Here is a 22152-nt window from a genome sequence, read left to right as displayed (position 1 = left end):
ATCGAATAATAACAGGCATTTTCCATATTTATTCTGAGTTTAATTTCCTCCCTAGTGTCATTTATATTTATTACTCTTGCTCCAATATATTTGAATTTTCCACTTCTTCAAGTCCACACCTGTGGAGTAACGGTCAGCGCGTCTGGCTGTGAAACTAGGTGGCCCGGGTTCGAATCCCGGTCGGGGCAAGTTACCTGGTTGAGGTTTTTCCGGGGTTTTCCCTCAACTTACGAGCAAATGCTGTGTAACTTTCGGTGCTGGACCCCGGACTCATTTCACCGGCATTATCGCCTTCATATCATTCAGACGCTAAATAACCTAGATGTTGATACAGCATCGTAAAATAACCCAATAAAAAAATCCACTTCTTCAAAGGATGAATTTCCAATTTTTAAATTTCCATTTCTTACACCATTCTGGTCACGACACATAATCATATACTTTGTCTTCTCGAGATTTACTTCCAAACCTATATCTTTACTTAAAAGTTTTAGACAATAAATGTGATCCACATACTGAGCTACCCGTAAATGTTTGTTCCCAACTTCAGAATTTGTATTTTAATTTATGAATTTCGATAAATTAGTTTTATATGTGTATTTTTACATACTTTTATTGTTCTGCATGTTTTCTGTTGTTTATGGAGATATGGACTGTTTAACGCCTTAAAAAATATATTCTCTTTAAATAATGTTTAAAATATTAACCTGTTATTCAAGTTCATTTTGACGAAACAATTATAATATTTTATTATTATTAAAGTTACGAATTTTAATGCAACACGCTGCATATGATACCACAATTTGTGTTGTTTTCAATGCTGTCTTCCTGCGAACTCGATTATGAAAATCTACATCCTTGATTCTTGTCAAGCTACTCAACAGAATTTAATAACATTGTGTATATGTTTACACATAATATTATATAAAAAATGATGAAATATAGCTACTCTGTTAGATATCTTGCCCATAAAAATAATGCACTAAAATACCTAGGAAACATATGGCATGAATTCTATCGTAAATAAAAAAAATACATATTTATTTACCTTGAAATATGATTGTGGTTGTTTTTGTAGAGTTATATTTTACCTTTAATTTTAAAGTAATACAACATAAAACTGTTAAAAATTGGTTGACGTAAGAAAGAAGGAAAATCTGGATTCTGAGAAATCGAATAGCAGTCTATTTGAATAATTGAATTAAACACTTAAATTTGTTATAAAATAGAAAATTATTTATTATAGCGAAGAAATATAGGGTTTGCTATGTATTCATTTACAAAAATGTATCAGCCAAGTACTTACTTACTACTTACTGGCTTTTAAGGAACCCGGAGGTTCATTGCCGCCCTCACATAAGCCCGCCATTTGTCCCTATCCTGAGCAAGATTAATCCATTCTCTATCATCATATCCCACCTCCCTCAAATTCATTTTAATATTATCTTCCCATCTACGCCTCGGCCTCCCTAAAGGTATTTTTCTCTCCGGCCTCCCAACTAACAATCTATATGCATTTCTGGATTCACCCATACGTGCTACATGCCCTGCCCATCTCAAACGTCTGGATTTAATGTTCCTAATTATGTCAGGTGAAGAATACAATGCGTGCAGTTCTGTGTTGTGTAACTTTCTCCATTCTCCTGTAATTCATCTCTCTTGGCCCCAAATATTTTCCTAAGCACGTTATTCTCAAACACTCTTAACCTATTTTCCTCTCTCAAAGTGAGAGTCCAAGTTTCACAACCATAAAGAACAACCGGTAATATAACTGTTTTATAAATTCAAACTTTCAGATTTTTTGACAACAGACTGGATGATAAAAGCTTCTCAACCGAATAGTAACAGGCATTTCCCATATTTATTCTGTGTTTAATTTCCTCCCGAGTATAATTTATGTTTGTTACTGTTGCTCCAAGATATTTGAACTTCTCCACCTCTTCAAAAGATAAATTTCCAATTTTTATATTTCCATTTTGTGCAATATTCTCGTCACGAGACATAATCATATACTTTGTCCTTTCGGGATTTACTTCGAAACCTATCTCTTTACTTGCTTCCAGTAAAATTCCCGTGTTATAAGCCATGTACACTGAGAAAAAAAAATAGATTTTCAATTTTTCAGTGCTGAAGTTTTACCTGCCTCTTTAAAGTATTACTAGCACAAAATTTGATAACTTTTTAAAACCACCCTTTCAAAACACCTTTCCACTTAAAATAAGCTACAAAGAGGAACTCGTGTAGATGATAGAAAATTTCAGTATAAGATTTAACTACGTTTTGTATTGTATGTTTAGTGTAACAGCCTTTGAAACTTTTTTCATTATCGTGATTATTTTTTCCACGGACGTGAAGCGTTTAAACTAATTGACAAATTGAGGTTGTAACTTTACAAATTATCAAATTTTCTTGCACTGCATTAAATGTAATGGAATGATGAAGCTTATAAAATGGAGAGGACTTATTAAACATGACTAGGCTTACCGAATAGCCATGCACTCCAGGATTATTAACAATTGCTCAGCTTTAACTGGACGTCAAGTACAATTACTGTTCAAATCGTACCGCAGGCTACAGCAATTAGCTGATCCCTGTGCGTTGAATCATTATTGCTCGCTCGTTAATACTTGTAGTTGCGCGGCGTAGATCCATGCATGTAAATTCAGTGATTCCAGCAACACTCGTTACGGCACAAACTGCCCACAACCTCTGTCTCTCCAGCACTGCCAACTTATCATAACTCTTGATTTACTTCATTGTTATGTCCCAAGCGATAACTGCACTAAAAACGTAAGGCGGGAACAGAAAATCGAGACATAAAAAGTAAGTGTTCCGTAGTATTTTTAATATAATCGCCATGTTTAATGGGCAGCAGGAATCTATACTCGTGTATGTCATACGTAACTCTGGCTCGAATATTCTCTCCGCCCTTTTCAGCTAAAATTCGGCGAATACAGTTTTTAGCAGATTTGTATCCCTTTCATAGAGTCTGGTTGCGAATCCAATTCGTTGAATTGTCTTCAGTATTGGGTTTCGTAGGAGCGGCGCCGAGGAAGGGTTTGTTGTGGACTATTTCGTTTATGTGACGTCATTATATTTTCGGCCAATAAAGTGTAATGAAATTTTGAATTCCAACCAATCACAGTCATACATCGCGATAATTTCTGCAGCTCGATTTATCACTATCAATTTGTCGCATGGTCGTTCTTTTGTTTAATCAGTGTCGCCAACTGTTTTCACATAAATCGATTAACATGAATCCATTGTACTAAATAAAGTGCGAAATCCTACTTCCACATCTGCATCTTCATCTTTTAAGTCCATGTCCGTTGTATCTAAAGAAAATGACACACCTTCATAACAATTGTTCATTTAATTAATGTATTAATCAGGTTATTTGTAATTATACTATAAAAAAGGTTGAATTAAATTATGATTTCAGCAGATAATGAAAACGTATTTCTGTTATAACAAGCTACCAAGAGAAAAGCGCAGTATATGTAGTTAACATTTTAAAACCTTTATTTCGCTTTTCTCAATTGGCATTATTGAATAACATTCAATTTCTCTTTTGCACTAATCGTTATTCATCTATTTCGACTTCCCAATATTCTGAATAGGGTAATTATTCACAAATATATAATTATTAACAGTTTGTGAGCGAATTTTGGGAATATATTATTTACATTTTTAATTTATTCGCGAAATAGTCATAATAAATTTCACTCGAGGTCTGAGATTTGCCGATAAATCCACGAGCGACATTACTATACATAATTCTCAGAGCAAATTAACTCACACTCACCTTTTTTCCCTTTCTCGCTCTTAGAAATTCCTGAAACTGTACATAAACATTTTCGTAACACTGCAGACATAATTTAATACGGTAAATTGCCAGCATAACAACAACCTAGCGACCTTTGAACTTACTTTTAAATAGTGAAATTTTGTTACATCGAAATATCGAAGTATGTTAGTATGTATGTGTATGTAGGGGAGAGTCAGGTAGTATCGGACATCGGGTAGTATCGGACAGTAAGTTTTTTTCATCTACCACCATATGCTAGTACCTGAACGACATGGTTACGTTTCTCTATGCGATATCACAGAAACGTAACCATGTCAATCAGGTACTGTCATCGTATGGTAGATGAAAGAATCTTACTGTCGGATATTACCCGATGTCCGATACTACCCGACTCTCCCCTATGTATTTATTCACACTGCAAATGGGTATATACCCGATGACAGTGGTAACTAATTACACTCAATAATAACAATAATAAACACAATTAATAAAAACTACAATTAATAATAATACTAATAATAATTAATAGTAATAATAATAATAATAATAATAATAATAATAATAATAATAATAATAATAATAATAATAATAGGAAGCATCCTAAATTAAATGAAGCACGATCACTTAAAATAGCATTTAAAGAAAATCTAATTTGTATTTTAACCCTAAGTTCGAACTAAAACCCACGAGTATTTCTAAAGAAAATGCATGCCTGTTCATTTGTCTCTACTTACGCCGTATATTCCGCATATTTTGCAAGAAAATTTGGAAGGAATACTTAACTAAAATAAAAAGCTGAACTTATATAGAATTTAAAATTTAAACAGGTTAAAGAAAGGCATAGGAACAGTACGAAATTTAAATTTTGTGATGCGCATTGTAGGGCAAAGAGGTACCATGCTATTTGGGAAGCTATGTTGTGACATTAGTGAAATGTTCCGATGTTAGTGATCTGTGGTTAGTTGAAGGAAACTAAATGGGGAGAAATAATGAACAAATTAAAAAAAAACTAACACAAAATTTAGCATATGTACGTCATATTAACGCGATCACTATGCAGTTTAAATATTATTAGAAACATTATAATATTATGAATTATATCCCTACTTGCTAACAAATTGTACGGTAGACTACCATATAATATTTGAAATGTGTTCTTTTAAAAATTTTTTTTTCTGCAGTGAAACGAAATTTTTATCTCGCTATATTCATTTTTGAATTGAAATATTTTTACATTAAATTATATGGGAAAAAGGCGAGGGACGGAAAATAATTAGCCTACGTAGTTCTGAATATTTCGTTATACTGATGTTCATTATAATGACATTTTACTGTAATTATTTTAATTGTTTTAATGTTGATATCAGAATTTAATCCTAGCAGTTTTACCTGAACACTTTACCGCTGAACATAAAGCAGCAACTTTTAGGTTTTAATCTCCCATTATTGTTTCTAATGGTTAAATATCGAACTGGTTTCATTCTGTTTCTTGTCTAGATAAATCTATGCGAATAATTGAAAATATTAACATGTAGTACTTTGAATCATATAAAATAATTTCAAAATAATTTCAATGAAGTTGAGTCCAAGTGAGGAGGGTTTCCTACCTTGAATAATTTCTGACCAACCTTAATATTAGCAACTTTATAGACTGAAAGATGGCATCTTTCTATAAAATCTCTCTCTCTCTCTCTCTTTCTTTTGTTTCTCTTTATAGATCACATTTCATCTTTTCTATGGTGAAAGAATTTCTTGTGCGTCACTAATAGTGTCCTGGAATAAAATTGCTCTGTCACATTCACGCACGTCACTTTACCTGCCCCTTCTCCTTTGTCGCTCGTCTTTCGAAAATAAAATTTATTTTACATATTTTATTTCTCTGCTACATCAATTCTAAATTATTTCAGTGGAATTTTGTTGCTTTTTTATTTTGATATCTTAACAACATAAACTATAACTTTAGCTGTTGGATTATTATTTGGCCTATTTCGTACGATTTAATTTCCCACAAAAAAATGTATACTGCAAAAGTATATTATGTTTTTAGCCAAAGTGAGGAAATACCTTTAAGGGATGTCAGGTGTTCACAATCAGCACATTGATTTATGCTCATACATACATACATACATACATACGTACGTACATACATAAATCGCAATATTAAAAATACTGGAAAAAAATAGAAGAAATTCAGAACGAAGACAACGACAAATCTGTTGCATTATATACGGATAGTAAAATTACTTTAGATTTATTGAAAAACAACTACAAAAGAAATAGATTAATAGAACTTATTAAAACAAAAATAATTAATTTGGCAGATTCGAATTGGAAATTACATTTCGGCTGGATTAAAGGACATTCAGGAATAGAGGGAATGAAATAGCAGATAGACTTGCAAAGCAAGCAGCAGCAGAAGACCGGGAAATCGTTTACGACAGAGTACCGAAAGAGGTTATTATAACACAGGAAAAAGAAAAAGGAATCGAAATGTGGCAGCAACAATGGACAGACTCAAGGAATGGAGCAATAAGTAAGGCTTACTTCCCATCAGTGAAGAATAGACTACGACAGAAAATTCCCTTCTTCCCAGAATTCACAGCAATAGTAACTGGCCATGGCCATGGAAAGCTGAGGGCATACCTTCACAGATTTAGACTTTCAGACAACCCGATATGTCCATGTGGAGAAGAACAACAAACTGCAGATCACGTCGTATTGCAATGCAAAAGATTATATAAAGAAAGAAAGGAAATGAGTAAAAGAATAAGAAACATTGGCGGAGATTGGCCTACGACTCATGACAAGCTAGTTAGCAAGTATTTGCAAATATTCGTCCGTTTCATCAGCTCGATTAACTTCAATGATCTACAATAATATGCCAATTAATCATGACAGACTGCAATTAAAATATTATATTATACGATATCATAGTATGTATGAAGATTATAGCTAAACACGTGTATATTATAATACGTTAGATACTGTAAACTGATGAATTGAAATTACAAAGCATGTAGTATTACTATGTAATGGGGCATGCAGTTAAAAAAAATACATACATACATACATACATACATACATACATACATACATACATACATACACACAGACATTCACACACACAGCCTATATTTTCTTTCTGTTACAACGAAATGTTCATGATAATGGATTATTTAATATTGCGCCTTGTGGGGGCATGGATGACTGGAATTATTTTCTTGCACTGAAAAAAAAAATCGTTCACGTATATTTTGTCTGAATCTCATTTGAATTAATTTTGTTATATCATATATCATATCATATCATATCTTATCTTATCTTATCATATATCATATCACATATCATATCATATCATATCATATCTTATCATATCATATCTTATCTTATCTAATCTTATCTTATCTCTTATCTTCTATCATATCATATATCATATCATATCATATCATATCATATCTTATCTTATCTTATCATATATCATATCACATATCATATCATATCATATATCATATCATATCATATATCATATCATATCATATATCATATCATATCATATCATATCATATCATATCATATCATATCATATCATATCATATCTTATCTTATCTCTTATCTTCTATCATATCATATATCATATCATATATCATATCATATCATATCATATCATATCATATCATATCATATCATATCATATCATATCATATATCATGTCATGTCATCATATCATATCATATCATATATCGTATCATATCGTATCGTACCGTACCGTACCTTAGCGTATCGTATCGTATCGTATCATGAGCTGACTATATTTAATGCATAGAAGGTAAACAGTGCAAAAGTGGAAGTTCAGGCACTAAGAAGTGCAAACCTTCAAAAGGATTAACGACTTCTGCATAATGAAAACATAGTAATGCATCATGATTAATTATAGTCCTCAAAATTCAGATTTTATTACAAATACTATTAAGTTTTGGAATTAAGCTGATACAGTGAGATCTCCAAGACATATGACGTTGAAATGCAATCCCCAATAGAAATGGGAGCAAACTTGCTACAGAGATGAATTGTCTAAGACTCTGTGTAATATCAAGAATAGTTAACATAAGAAATAAAGTCAAAAGGGTGGATAACTAATTTGAAAAAAAAAAAAAAAACAGTTATTAAAACAATCGAAGTGAATATTCTTAAATAGTTCGGACACATCAGTGGCATGAATTAGTATGGATGGTCTAGGAATATTCTAAAATGTAAGATCTCGATGATGTTGAAGAGATGTAGTGGAAGATGGCGTGAAGGTTAGAATGCCAGAAGAGGACATGCGTATAGATTTAAGTGGAAACTGGGAACGGAGAAACAGTATCAGCCTTAATAAATCTTACGATGAAAGAGTAATGGAACGGAGAAAAATTCTCTCCGGCACCGTGATTTGAACCCGGGTTTTCAGCTCTACGTGATGATGCTTTATCCACTAAGCCACACCGGATACCCATCCAGGTGTCGGACAGAATCGTCTCAATCTAAGTTCCAACTCTTGGGTTCCCTCTAGTGGCCGCCCTCTGCACTACGTCATATGCTGAGGTGCACTCGTTATGAGTGACTAGTTGGCCGGGATCCGACGGAATAAGCACCGTCTTAAATCACGAAGTGATTTACGCATATCATATATATTATTTTAATGTGCCGAAGTACATATGATATTTCCATGCAGATATTCTGCGTCATCATACGATGAAGGAGTAATGGAACGGAGAAAAATTCTCTCCGGCACCGGGATTTGAACCCGGGTTTTCAGCTCTACGTGCTGATGCTTTATCCACTAAGCCACACCGGATACCCAAATCCCGGCGCCAGAGAGAATTTTTCTCCGTTCCATTATTCTTTCATTGTATGATGACGCAGAATATCTGCATGGAAATATCATATGTACTTCGGTACATTAAAAAAATATACAGGGTGTTTAAAAAATACGGGGCATAATTTCAGGTATGTATTTCCCACATGTAGACAATCAAAATACTTCATTACAACATGTGTCCGGAAATGCTTTATTTCCGAGTTATGGCCTTCACTACATTGAAATTCACCGGAACGTTATTCTTTCCGCAATGTGCATGTATGGGCGTATGAAAACCCACGTGCAACTCTTCCATCTCATCACGAGGTGCGGTTCTCCCTCAACATGTGGACCGGTATCATTGGTGATCGATTAGTTGGACCCCATGTACTTGTAAACAGACTTACACAAACTTCCTGGAAAACACCATACCTCATGTTTTAGAAGACACTCCACTGATCATTCGTCAACACATTCACTTCTTGCATGATGGCGCTCCTGCACACATCAGTCGTACTGCTCGCCGGTACTTGGATCGAAGGTTTCCTGATCGATGGATAGGTAGAGGTGGCCCAATTGCTTGGCCTCCACGCTCACCTGATCTGAACCCTCTCGATTTCTACTTATGGGGCCATTTAAAATCATTGATTTATTCGTCTCCGGTGCCTGATTTGGAATCCCTTCGGAATCGAATTGTGGCATGTTCTGAGGACATACGCAATACTCCTGGAGTTTGGGATCGTTTTCGCAGGTCAATGAGACATCGATGTGAGGTCTGTATTCAAGCAGGAGGTGGACATTTTGAACATCTTCTGTAATGACAACGACCTGCGGGAAGAAAAACGTTCCGGTGAATTTCAATGTTGTGAAGGCCATAACTCGGAAATGCAGCATTTCCGGACACATGTTGTAATGAACTATTTTGATTGTCTACATGTGGGAAATACATACCTGAAATTATGCCCCGTATTTTTGAAACATTCTGTATACTGCATAAATCTGTCTATATTGACATAAATGTCACTTTGTAAGCGTTTTTATTTTGGAATAACTTATAAAAGATAATAATTATTTTCTTGCATTCTCAGAGATACCTTAATTGTTATCATTTAAACTAGGGTATATTTGACTATGACGTAATACAGAAGATTCCCTGAAAGCCATTTGTAGCAAAATGCTGGACACTTAAAAATAATTATCCTGACACAGAGGAAGCCAGCGAACAGACTTTACTATTAGCACAAGTGCCTCATGGTGGGTAATCGAATTGCGAGACCGGCTCTGCTAAGAGGAAGTTATGGTGGAGCAAAGGCGTTGGGATTATCATTTAGAATGGTTCGCGCCTACTACTCGAGCTTCCAAGCTTTAACAATGTATGCCCTTGTCTTAATTCCTCTTTGAAGTAGTTCTAAACCAGCATTAACCTGGTTCATTCGAATTATATGTAGACATGTGCCGAGTTTAGTGTTAACATTGTGCTTTGATACTGGTCAAATTTTATTACCACTATAACAACTACATATATGACGTTCTTAACCTGTATAGTGCCTTAGGAGGTGCGTTACAGACTGCAAATTCAAGAGGCTTGGATTCGATTCTATACATGAAGTGCACAGTTAAAATTCTTTTGTTAATTAGTGGTATTATTATTATTATTATTATTATTATTATTATTATTATTATTATTGTTATTATTACTGTTATTATTATTATCATTATTGTTATTATTATTGTTATTATTATTGTTATTGTTATTATTTTTATTGTTATTATTATTATTATTGTTATTGTTATTATTATTGGTATTATTATTGTTATTATTATTGGTATTATTATTGTTATCATTATCGTTATTATTATTATTGTTGTTATTGTTATTATTATTGTTATTATCATTGTTATTATTATTATTGTTATTATTATTATTATTGTTATTATTATTATTGTTATTATTATTGTTATTATTATTATTGTTATTATTATTATTATTGTTATTATTATTATTGTTATTGTTATTATTATTGTTATTATTATAATTATTATTGTTATTGTTATTATTATTGTTATTATTATTGTTATTATTATTATTATTGTTATTATTATTATCATCATCATTATTATTATTGTTATTATTATCGTTATTATTATTGTTATTGTTATTATTATTGTTATTATTATTATTGTTATTGTTGTTATTATTATGATTGCTATTATTATTGTTATTATTATTATTATTATTGTTGTTATTACTTACTTAATTACTGGATTCTAAGGAACGCGGAGGTTCATTGCCGCCCTCACATAAGCCCGCCATTGGTCCCTATCCTGAGCAAGATTAATCCATTCTCTATCATCATATCCCACCTCCCTCAAATCCATTTTCATATTATCTCCCCATCTACGTTTCGGCCTCCCTAAAGGTTTTCTTCCCTCCGGCCTCCCAACTAACACTCTATATGCATTTCTGGATTCGCCCATACGTGCTACATGCCCTGCCCATCTCAAACGTCTGGATTTAATGTTCCTAATTATGTCTGGTGAAGAATACAAAGCGTGCAGTTCTGTGTTGTGTAACCTTCTCCATTCTTCTGTAACTTCATCCCTCTTAGCCCCAAATATTTTCCTAAGCACCTTATTCTCAAACACCCTTAAACAATGTTTCTCTCTCAAAGTGAGAGTCCAAGTTTCACAATCATAAAGAATAACCGGTAATATAACTTTTTTATAAATTCTAACTTTCAGATTGAGTGTTAGTTGGGAGACCGGAGGGAAAAGACTTTTGGGGAGGCCAAGAATTAGATGGGAGGGTAATATTAAAATGGATTTGAGTGAGGTGGGATGTGACTGTAGAGACTGGATTAATTTTCCACAGGATAGAGACCGATGGCAGGCTTATGTGAGGGCGGAAATGAACATCCGTGTTCCTTAAAAGCCCTAAGTAAGTTAGCTTGAAATAGGATTATAATTGATTGGACACTTTGGTACATAACTAATATATAAATGAACTAATGGACACCGGTAACAAAGGAAATAATGCATAGATGAAATCTGACATGTAAACTAATACAAGAATAAAATAAATTACAGTTACTTACAAAATAGAAGAGCAAATATGTACACACTTACATTGTAATATTCATACTTTAAACTCATTATACATAGGCTACCTCTGAAAGAATAGTTATTAATATAGCCTATGTCTTTTAATAATTGATTATTAATTATTAATTCAAATTGTACTTTATATTTAAATTTATCATTGTTCCGTATTCTCTCCGCAATCATATTGTATTTTTAATTTAACCCCTGCTTTGTATTCTCGATCCTAGTGGTCAGCCGTAGATTTCGGCCAGATGTCCCAAATTGCGAAATTTGTTGTAAGTGGATGTATTATTATTATTTCACTAATAAATCATTTTTAAGGGGATAAAAAGTTATTAATAAAAATAAAAGCACTCTTAAGTCTAAATAATGTAGCTTCATGATGCATGCTGTTGCATTATCTGGATCAATCAATCAATCAATCAATCAATCAATGGGAAGAGAGAAGGAAATATAAATCCAAAGTACACGATGATAATCGCGTCCTTGCAACGATTCTTGGAACTACTGGGTGGCTCAATATTATCTGTCTTTCTTGATCCAGAGCCGTCCAACCGAGTAAGACTCGGACATTCGTTAAACCGAATATTGGAGTACTCCGCGAGACAGAAGAGCTTCGCATACTGTCTATAGCGCCAGGCGTTCAGTAGCAATATGTCTCTTCCTATCTCTTGTAACCGGTTTTGCACGACTCTAATGAACCTTCCATCAATTTTATAAGGGCAAATACCATCTGGAATGCATCGTCATTACGGGACTAATGATAGGAGCCCGTTGGACTATACCCCGGTTCCTAGTAGACTTCTTTAAAACTTTTGGCTGCATAAAGATATTTTAAGAGATCTAACAATTGCTGCACTCAAAGGCTCAATAGCTATTTTCAGGCATCATACATATGGACCATGACTTTAATTTGCAGCTTCTTGAAGTTACTTCTTTTATTATCATGTGTTTCAATCTAATTCAAATATTGTTATTTTTCACTCTAACAACAATGTATCACTAAGCCTTAAGGCATTTACTCTATTTATTGTATCATGGTACTCTTTGTCAATGGAAACCTATAGTGGTTACAGGAAGAAATAAATAAATAAATAGACCATAAAATTTTACCAGGTACTTTTTATTACTCCTATTCTTCTTCTTCTTCTTCTTCTTCTTCTTCACTTCAAGGATTACGTTCATGTTGAACCTGTTCCGGCGCCCATTTCGCTCTTGGTCTTCCTACATCTCGTTTTCCTTTTGGTGTATATCCCATTGCTAAAGCTGGCAGTCTGTAGTTCGGCATCCTTTGTAGATGTTCACACCACCTTCTGTTATTTCTCTTTAATTTCTCCAGCAATGGTTCCACCTCTAATTTCTTTCGTATATCTATGTTCTTCTTTTTATCTTGTATTGTACATCCTAGTGTACTTCTCATAAATTTCATTTCTGCTACCTGGACTTTTGATTTATCTTTTTCTGTCATTATTCTGGCTTCACTTCCATAAGTTAGCATAGGTACTGCGATTGTATTGAAAAATTTTATCCGTGTATCTTTTCTTGTTTTGTTTTTTAAAGATCTATGGATTGTTCTACAGACATTTCGAAAGTTATTAAGTTTTTATCCAGGTCTATATCTCTTTCATATGAAATGTAGCATCCTAGGTACTTAAATATTTAACCTGTTCTATGATTATTTCATCGATTACTATTTTTGTCCTTATTGGGTATTTTCCTTTAAATGCCATTGTTTTGGTTTTTTGAGCTGCAATTTTAAAATTATATTCTTTTGTTATTTTATTTAAAACATAAATTGATTTCTGTAATTTATCCTCACTGTCTTGGATAATTACTTTATCATCAGCATATAAAAGGGAGTTCAAGAAAGTGTTGTTCTTTAAATATATTCCTGGATTAACATAAGATTTCCATGTTCTAAACATGTCGTCAATGTAAATATTAAAAAGTGTCGGCGAGATACTACAGTCCTGTCTTCCTCCTTTATTAGTGGGAATCGCTTCTGTCAAGTTTCCTCCTATCACTAAGCATATGCTGGTTTCTTTGTAGAGAGATTTAATTGCTTCCACAAGGTGTTTCGGGTATCCCCTTCTTATAAGTATATTCCATAGTAGATTACTCCTATTAATATGCCTAATTACTAATTAACCCTTAAATTGACAAAACTTCATTTCTCACACTAGTTTATTAAACCGTGTCGGACTGTAAAGAAAACAACTAGACCTATCACAATGTCCATATTTTATATGTTGTACAATATTATAGTATTGTGGAATTTTGGTTAAATTTAATTTCCCTACCAATTTTTTTTTCTATTGTTCTAGCATACAGCCTATTTACTTGTTGTATCCTATAGGATGCTTTATGAATTTAAGGGTTAATTAATTCATTCAAAACCCACGATGGCTCAGTACAAGCGCGATAGACTTACAAGCCAGGAGGCCTGGGTTGAAATCCCGGTCAACCCACCCTGAATTTATAACGTGTATTGTGCAAACGCACATAGCAACACAGCGATTCTCTGCATATACTTCTTTTCCCCTGTGACATCATCATCATCATCATCATCATCATTATTCATGTAGCCCTACCGCCTATTGTGCACTCTCAGTAGTATCTCATGTAGGTAGTGACTTGTATACAACTGGCCCTAAAAACGTTTATTCTAGCGCTCATATTTATTTCTACATAATTCCCGCATTATGCAGCAAAGTAATGTTTATATATAGGACTAGCTATACTGATAGAATTTTAGGATAAATATAGCTGACAATGTGTCACTCAATGCCGCGTAGCTAATTTAGGAAGGTAGTGCTTCAACTGCAGGCCTATTTAAATAAATGATAGCAATTTGGGTCACGTCACCGATGCAGGTGGAACAATCAGCCACTCCGCATTGTATGCATAATGCAGAGATTGCATCAGTACACGCTCACGTTCTGAATCCATTTCGGTTTATGTTTCGGTCTCGACTCCGTCAGTATCTTATTCTGAGATAATATTGAATGAGAATTTTAAATATGTAATTATGTGCTTTCATTCATACTAGACACTCAACGAGATCTTCATTCAGTTCTCTGCTTTCATAGTCATCGTCACGCGAACTTCATAGCTAAGAACTTAACAATCTGCATTGTATGAGAGATTCTAATTCTAATAGAAGAGGAACTTAACAGTGCAAGATTGAAACCAAGATTAGCCATGTTAATGTCGAATTTTAGCAATATATATTAATTTGTGTGAAATAATTTCTGACTTTCATAACTTATATTATCAGGATTATAAATACATGAAGAAAATTTTTGATAGAATTCTGTAAACAAATTATTTTAGTAAGATTTTAAGGGTATATGTATGTGAACAACCACAAATATTGTCCGAAAATGCAGGCTCTAAATTTCTAAAATTTTATATGGAAATGAACTCACAATTGGAAAAAAAATTTAAAAGTACCACAACAAGATTTATTAGAATTTTAATATCTGATAAAATTATAAAAAGGTTACTAATAATATTTTTTAGAATTCACTTTGTACTTAAAATTAAATTCTCCAACATTTGAAAAAAAAAACTCATATCTCATAACTCCACAACCATTAGAGATAGAATTCTGAAATTTTGTACACTGATTTAACATGCATTTACGCAAACAGTAGACTAAAATAATGCTCATTTATTTGAAAATGGAAATATTAGGTCACAAAATATTAAGTAAATTTTAATATATTTTATATTGGGCAAATAAAAAATTAATTGTATTAAAATAAACAACTCTACATGTCTGAGAGTAGTCTACTTTTCAGAAATAAGTGTTTATTAGATGCAGGAAAATTATTAAAGATGTCAGAGAGACCATAACAATGTTATGGTTACCAAATTATGTAACTGCAGAATTTTTTTGTGTTTTTTTTTCATACTTTGATAAAACTCGTTTGAAAAATATTATTAGTAACCTTTTTTTATACTTTTGTCAGATATTTAAGTTATAATAAGTCTTGTTGTGGTACCTTATAATTTTTGTCCAATTGTGAGTTCATTTTCTTATAAAATTTTAGAAATTTAGAGCCTGCAATTTCTGATAATATTTGTGGTCGTTCATGTACATATACCCTTAAGCAAAATACATTACAGTAAGAGGTTCAGTTGCAAAGCAAGGCAATGCTCAAAATAATATTTAAATGTGATAGAATTAATCTAATATTTATGTATAGAGTCATTGAAGTGCGACGAAGAAAAGCGATTCAGTTAGGCCTACACAAAAATATAGGCATAACCTTACTTGAATCACACATCTTAACGCTTCCAGGTTAAATTGTCCACTTCAAAATGATCAGAGGAAAAATGCCCACAAACAAAAATGGCCACAACAAAATATCCAGTATAAAAAATGTCCTATAACAAAATGTCCAGATATAACAAAATATCCATTATAAAAAAGTCCGCATTCAAAAATGCCCACAAAAAAGTTCATAATTGGAAAAGATACATATATATATATATATTTTTTTTTTTACAGAAGCAGTAACCAGGAGAAAGACTACACTGTAAACTGTTTTATTGAGATTGCTCAGCGACGTACCAAATTTTAAATCAAGTGTGACAGAATGGCTGAAATTATACGTTCACAAAAAAGGAAAAACATTCTAGTACAGAATGGCTTTCCGTATCACTTTCATTCAAGGAGCAAAAATGGTAATAAATTATATTGGAGGTGTGTGGAAAGAAGCACCTGTCATGCGAGATGTGTGTCCAATGCTGATATGATAACTTACATATAGATAGCCTAGTGGACATTTAATTTTATGGACACTTATATAAATGGACATTTAATTTTATGGGCATTTAAGTAAGTGGACATTGTATTTGTGGACATTTAAGTAAGTGGACATTGTATTTGTGGACATTTAATTTTTATGGACATTTATGTAAGTGGACATTGTATTTATGGACATTTAATTTTTATGGAGATTTATGTAAGTGGACATTGTATTTGTGGAAATTTAATTTTTATGGAGATTTATGTAAGTGGACATTGTATTTGTGGACATTTAAGTAAGTGGACATTGTATTTGTGGACATTTAATTTTTATGGACATTTATGTAAGTGGACATTGTATTTGTGGACATTTAATTTTTATGGACATTTATGTAAGTGGACATTGTATTTGTGGAAATTTAATTTTTATGGAGATTCAAGTAAGTGGACATTGTATTTGTGGACATTTAAGTAAGTGGACATTGTATTTGTTGACATTTAAGTAAGTGGACATTGTATTTGTGGAAATTTAATTTTTATGGAGATTTATGTAAGTGGACATTGTATTTGTGGACATTTAAGTAAGTGGACATTGTATTTGTGGACATTTAAGTAAGTGGACATTGTATTTGTGGACATTTAATTTTTATGGACATTTATGTAAGTGGACAATTTGCTAGTGGACTTTCTGTTTGCGGACGTATTGAAATGGCCATTTTAACCTCCAACCATCTTAACTATAGAAAATACTGAAAAAAAAATCTATCTTAAAATTTCACCTTTCTCTTACACTAAGGGCACAATGCACATATTTTCCTTTCACGACAAATTACACACTGTTATCTGAAGACAGTAATCACTGCCGCAATAATGAATGCAACAGGTACCCTGGTAAACAGACCTTAGAAACTTAAAAAGTTCAAGTGTTTGTGCATATGTGTGAGCAAGTCCTAACAATCCTGCAGAAATTATTTTTTGGAACACCGGTATGAAAAGGAAGCCATAAGGATTGATTTCATTAAATTTGTGAGTTATAACAATATTTGTTATCGAATAAAGTGATGAATTGAATGATATCTTTCAACGCGTCACTTTTCCAGAAATAAAAATTTTGGTACTAAATTATGGTATGAATGTTTGAGGATGAGAGAAGTAAACATAATAATGATCATAATAATAATCATCATCGTAGTACATAGGAACAGAATTATGAAGCGAGCTTGAAACACTTGGACACGTGCTTGGACAATGCCCTAGAGGCGAGCTGCTGATCAATGCTAGACATCATCGTGTACGACATGCTTTGGCGACATCGTTAAAAACTTTAAATTGGGAGATTCACGAGGAAGTACATTGTGTATCATCAGATGGTTCTTTTACACGGGCAGACATTATTGCTATTAACGGACGCTTAAAACGGGCTCTTGTTCTTGACCCTACTGTCCGTTTCGAAAGGAACCTAAATCAGGCCACCGAAGTTGATATTGAGAAGAAGTCTATATATGAACCTTGTCTGACGTATCTTTCTCAAAAGTACAACGTCCCTCTTAAACAATGGTCTGTCATTGGTTTGCTGTTTGGCAGTAGAGGTTCTATTACAAAATTCACATGGAATTATCTTAAGGAACTTCACATTCCTTTCGATTGCGTAATGTCTATTCTTATTAATATTATCAAGGATTATCTTCAAATATTACATCATCATCTCTATTTCAATTAATCCACCTTATATTTGCCTTCAACAATTAACTTTCTTTTTTCTTTAATGCCCCAAATATCACATTATATTCTACATGTATATTGTGTTCTGGACCCTTGTGTCACTCAGATTCTTTGATCTGATGTCTTTACTGAATAAATAAATAAATAAATAAATAAATACATAGATAAATAGATAGATAGGTAGGTAGATAGGTAGATAGATAGGTAGGTAGATAGGTAGATAGATAGGTAGATAGATAGATAGATAGATAGATAGGTAGGTAGGTAGGTAGGTAGGTAGGTAGGTAGGTAGGTAGGTAGGTAGGTAGGTAGGTAGGTAGGTAGGTAGGTAGGTAGGTAGGTAGGTAGGTAGGTAGGTAGGTAGGTAGGTAGGTAGGTAGGTAGGTAGGTAGGTAGGTAGGTAGGTAGGTAGGTAGGTAGGTAGATAGATAGATAGATAGATAGATAGATAGATAGATAGATATGTAGATAGATAGATAGATAGATAGATAGATAGATAGATAGATAGATAGATAGATAGATAGATAGATAGATAGATAGATAGATATGAGAAGGGGTGTAATAAATACAATAATTAAAAGTGAAGTATAATTGAAAGAAATAATGTAAATGGGATCATAAATGAAACAAAAGGAAAGAATCAGTTTGCGGAAAAAAAAACAATACTGCACTATAAATAACATGTGATTATCAGGATTACATATATAAGATAATTATTAACACATTTCTTAAAAAAATAAAATACTTTAGCAAGATTTTAAACAAAATAAATTGCAGGAAGAGGTTCAATTGAAAAGCGAGGCAATATTCAAAATATTATTTAAATGTGATAGAATTAATTTCATTTTAACAGAGAATCTTAATGAAGTGCGAGATATGAAATCGATTCAGTTAGACCTAAAGAAAAGTATAAGCCTAACCTTGGGATTTTATGTTTGAATCACACAACTTAACTATAGAAAATAACGAAAGAAAATATTTAACTTAAAATTTCACCTTGCTCTCACACTAAGGGCACAATGCACGCATTTTCCTTTCACGACAAATTACACACTGTTATCTGAAGACAGTAATCACTTCCGCAGTAAGAAATGCAACAGGTACCCTGGTAAACAGACCTTAGAAGCTTCAAGAGATCAAGCTTTTGTGCATATGCGTGAGCAAGTCCTAACAACCCTGCAGTAATTATTTCCTAGAACGCTGGCATGAAAAGGGAGCCATATTGCCAATGTAGTATGTTATGCGTTGTGGAAATAACAATCTCTTAATTTCTAAAAAAAACCGGTATAGCCTACGTCTCTCAGAATATTAGTCTTTATGTTAACAAATGAGTTTTTGCGAGTTTATATTGTATGTGTCTTCTGTGTATAAAATAAGAATTAATATAAAATGTTCTGTATTTGTGAGATATAGTTTCTCAAGTCATATTAAAAATAGGCGTACACCGGTCAAGGGCTATAAAATCTTACAGTATAAATTAAATTATATACGTACTCGTATATATTGATTCTTTGATACGACCGACAGAGAGATACAACGGGTTCAGACTGGAAGCAAAGGAGTTTACTGTATATCGTCAGCTGTCTCTGAAATTCAAGTGAAAGCACACGTAAACATGAAATTACGTGAAATGCACAGCTTCAGATCAATGTACAGATCTTATAATTATTTTATTTCTGCCTCTGTGCAACGTCACATTTGCGGGGAATGAAAGGAGATGGCAGGAAGGTTGTAATGCTTTTAATACGTTGACTCCCATGACTAAGATAAGTCACTTGAAATTTCACAATCACTGACCGGCAGAGATAAAATGTAAGATATGTAGAACATTGATACAATGCTAAGTGGGCATATAGGGACCGAGGGATGCGTTTTTGTTTTGTTGAACTTGAAGATAATACTAATTCATTTAAAGTTTGTGTGTGTATATATATATATATATATATATATATATATATACACACATATATATATATATGTGTGTTAGTTTGGTTTCACTTCATTTACAGTTCCATTTTTTTATTATTTTATTTGTATATCTGGTGTTGTGAAAGAATGTCCTGATGACTTTAACTAAGCCAGAATAAATAAATAAACATATGTACGTATATATATATATATATATATATATATACACATACATACAAATTGAAAAACATTTGAAAGTAAGGCACGTGATGAAATGTTTTGTTTCGTTGCCTGATCTCCAGTTGTTTTAAATTGAGTTTTTCAGGCATTTGGCTAAGAAGTTCATTAATTCATGTAAGTGACGTTATGTAAAGATTCGTCATTATGGACGAGGAAAGCTTATTAAAGACGATTCGTTTTGGTTGTCTAGAGTTGAGTTTCAATGCTTTTGGTTTATTGCAGTCTACCGTGCTTATGGAAAGAAAAATACAGGCTGTGTTTGAAATTCGAATGTATTACAGTACAAAATAAATAATGAATTTAAACCCGTGAGTTACTGCAAAAAGGTAACATAAAACATGTTAATGTTTGGATACGCGTTAAATTAGTTGGTTACCTGTTACAGTACAAAAACCTTCATGGTAAGCCTGGAGGATATCAAACTCACACAAGCCTGGACCTTCGCGTAACTAGACAGGCGTTCGTAGAAAAATCAATTTTCCAGGAAGTATTAACGAACCTGAAAACATGGTATTGTCATGTCTAAAATATAACTTCGAAGACATTCTTTACATTATGTAATCGAGGACACTCTACACAACTATCTTTTGTAAGAGGTCACGGAATTCTATGGAATGTCGTATTTTATACTGGTCTCCTTTCACAAACTAAAGTTAAATTAAACACATTTGTAGGTTTTCTGAACGCGATGATACTGTTTTATTGGACATATAAATGCATATTTTACCATATTTTAGCATTTCATCGTATTTGGGCAAAAAAGTGGTATAAAAGCATGTTTGTGGTCTTATTAAAATTAATCGTTTTAAAAGATCTCCATGTATTATTCACACGTTTTGTGTCAATGGCAAGAGGTTTAGTTTGGGTTTGGTTATTTGTTTTGGATTTCCTTTCCTTAGAAATATTTTATGCCTGAATGAAGATTGAAGGTAACTGCATTCGCCAGCAGTAAGTTGCCAAAACACGAAGACTAAAAGAATATTAGGAAAATAGCCAGATTGTCGCTAATCGTTCTCACCTTCACCTTCTTCAACCCTTTCAAACATGTGACGTTTAAGAGGTTCAAACTGCGCTCGTCAGACAGTAGTTCATAAACTATCTATGACACTGTTAACAAATTTTTAAAATAATTAGTCTAGCCTTGCAGAAGACAGACGTTAGACATATTTCACCCCTCTATCCCGACTTCAATTATATAGAAAACAGATTGCTCAGCCTTATAGCACAGTCTACTATATACAGTCGCGAAGCTTGAGGTGTTTTTTTGCAAATCTCATAATAAAGCGCTCCAAGCGGTTAGCAACTAGAAACAATAGACTGTCCATGGTCGATTTTGGACAGTGTCGTATTTCTATCGAGTGCTAGCTCGTTGCGTATTTCACATTGATGCTTGTGAAATGTTCGTTATTGGTTATAATGAAAATGTTAATGACTAAAATATAATAATTGGAATAATAATATGGGACAAGGAGGAGACGTTTGTAGTGCTATAAATTGTAGCAACAGTAAGAGAAAGAGGCCAGAGTTATCCTTTTTCCGATTTCCGAAAGATTCAGAAAGGTTCCTGGGTTTCTACGAGAATGCTGTGCAGAAACAAAACTGTTAATTTGAAGTTCTCTGTGACTGTTAGAATACATTATATCCTTAAATTTCACAATGAAATGTTTCAGTCTAACCGAAAGGACATTAGATACTGGTTAAAGTTCTGTCACTTAGGCTGCTAAATTTCCAGAGAAATAAAGGTTAGGTCTACTTTTTTTTTCAGAGGATATATTTTTA

This window comes from Periplaneta americana, chromosome 5 (genome assembly GCF_040183065.1).
Source record: "Periplaneta americana isolate PAMFEO1 chromosome 5, P.americana_PAMFEO1_priV1, whole genome shotgun sequence".
In the NCBI taxonomy this organism is placed as follows: Eukaryota; Metazoa; Arthropoda; class Insecta; order Blattodea; family Blattidae; genus Periplaneta; species Periplaneta americana.
This window is presented reverse-complemented; position numbering follows the sequence as displayed.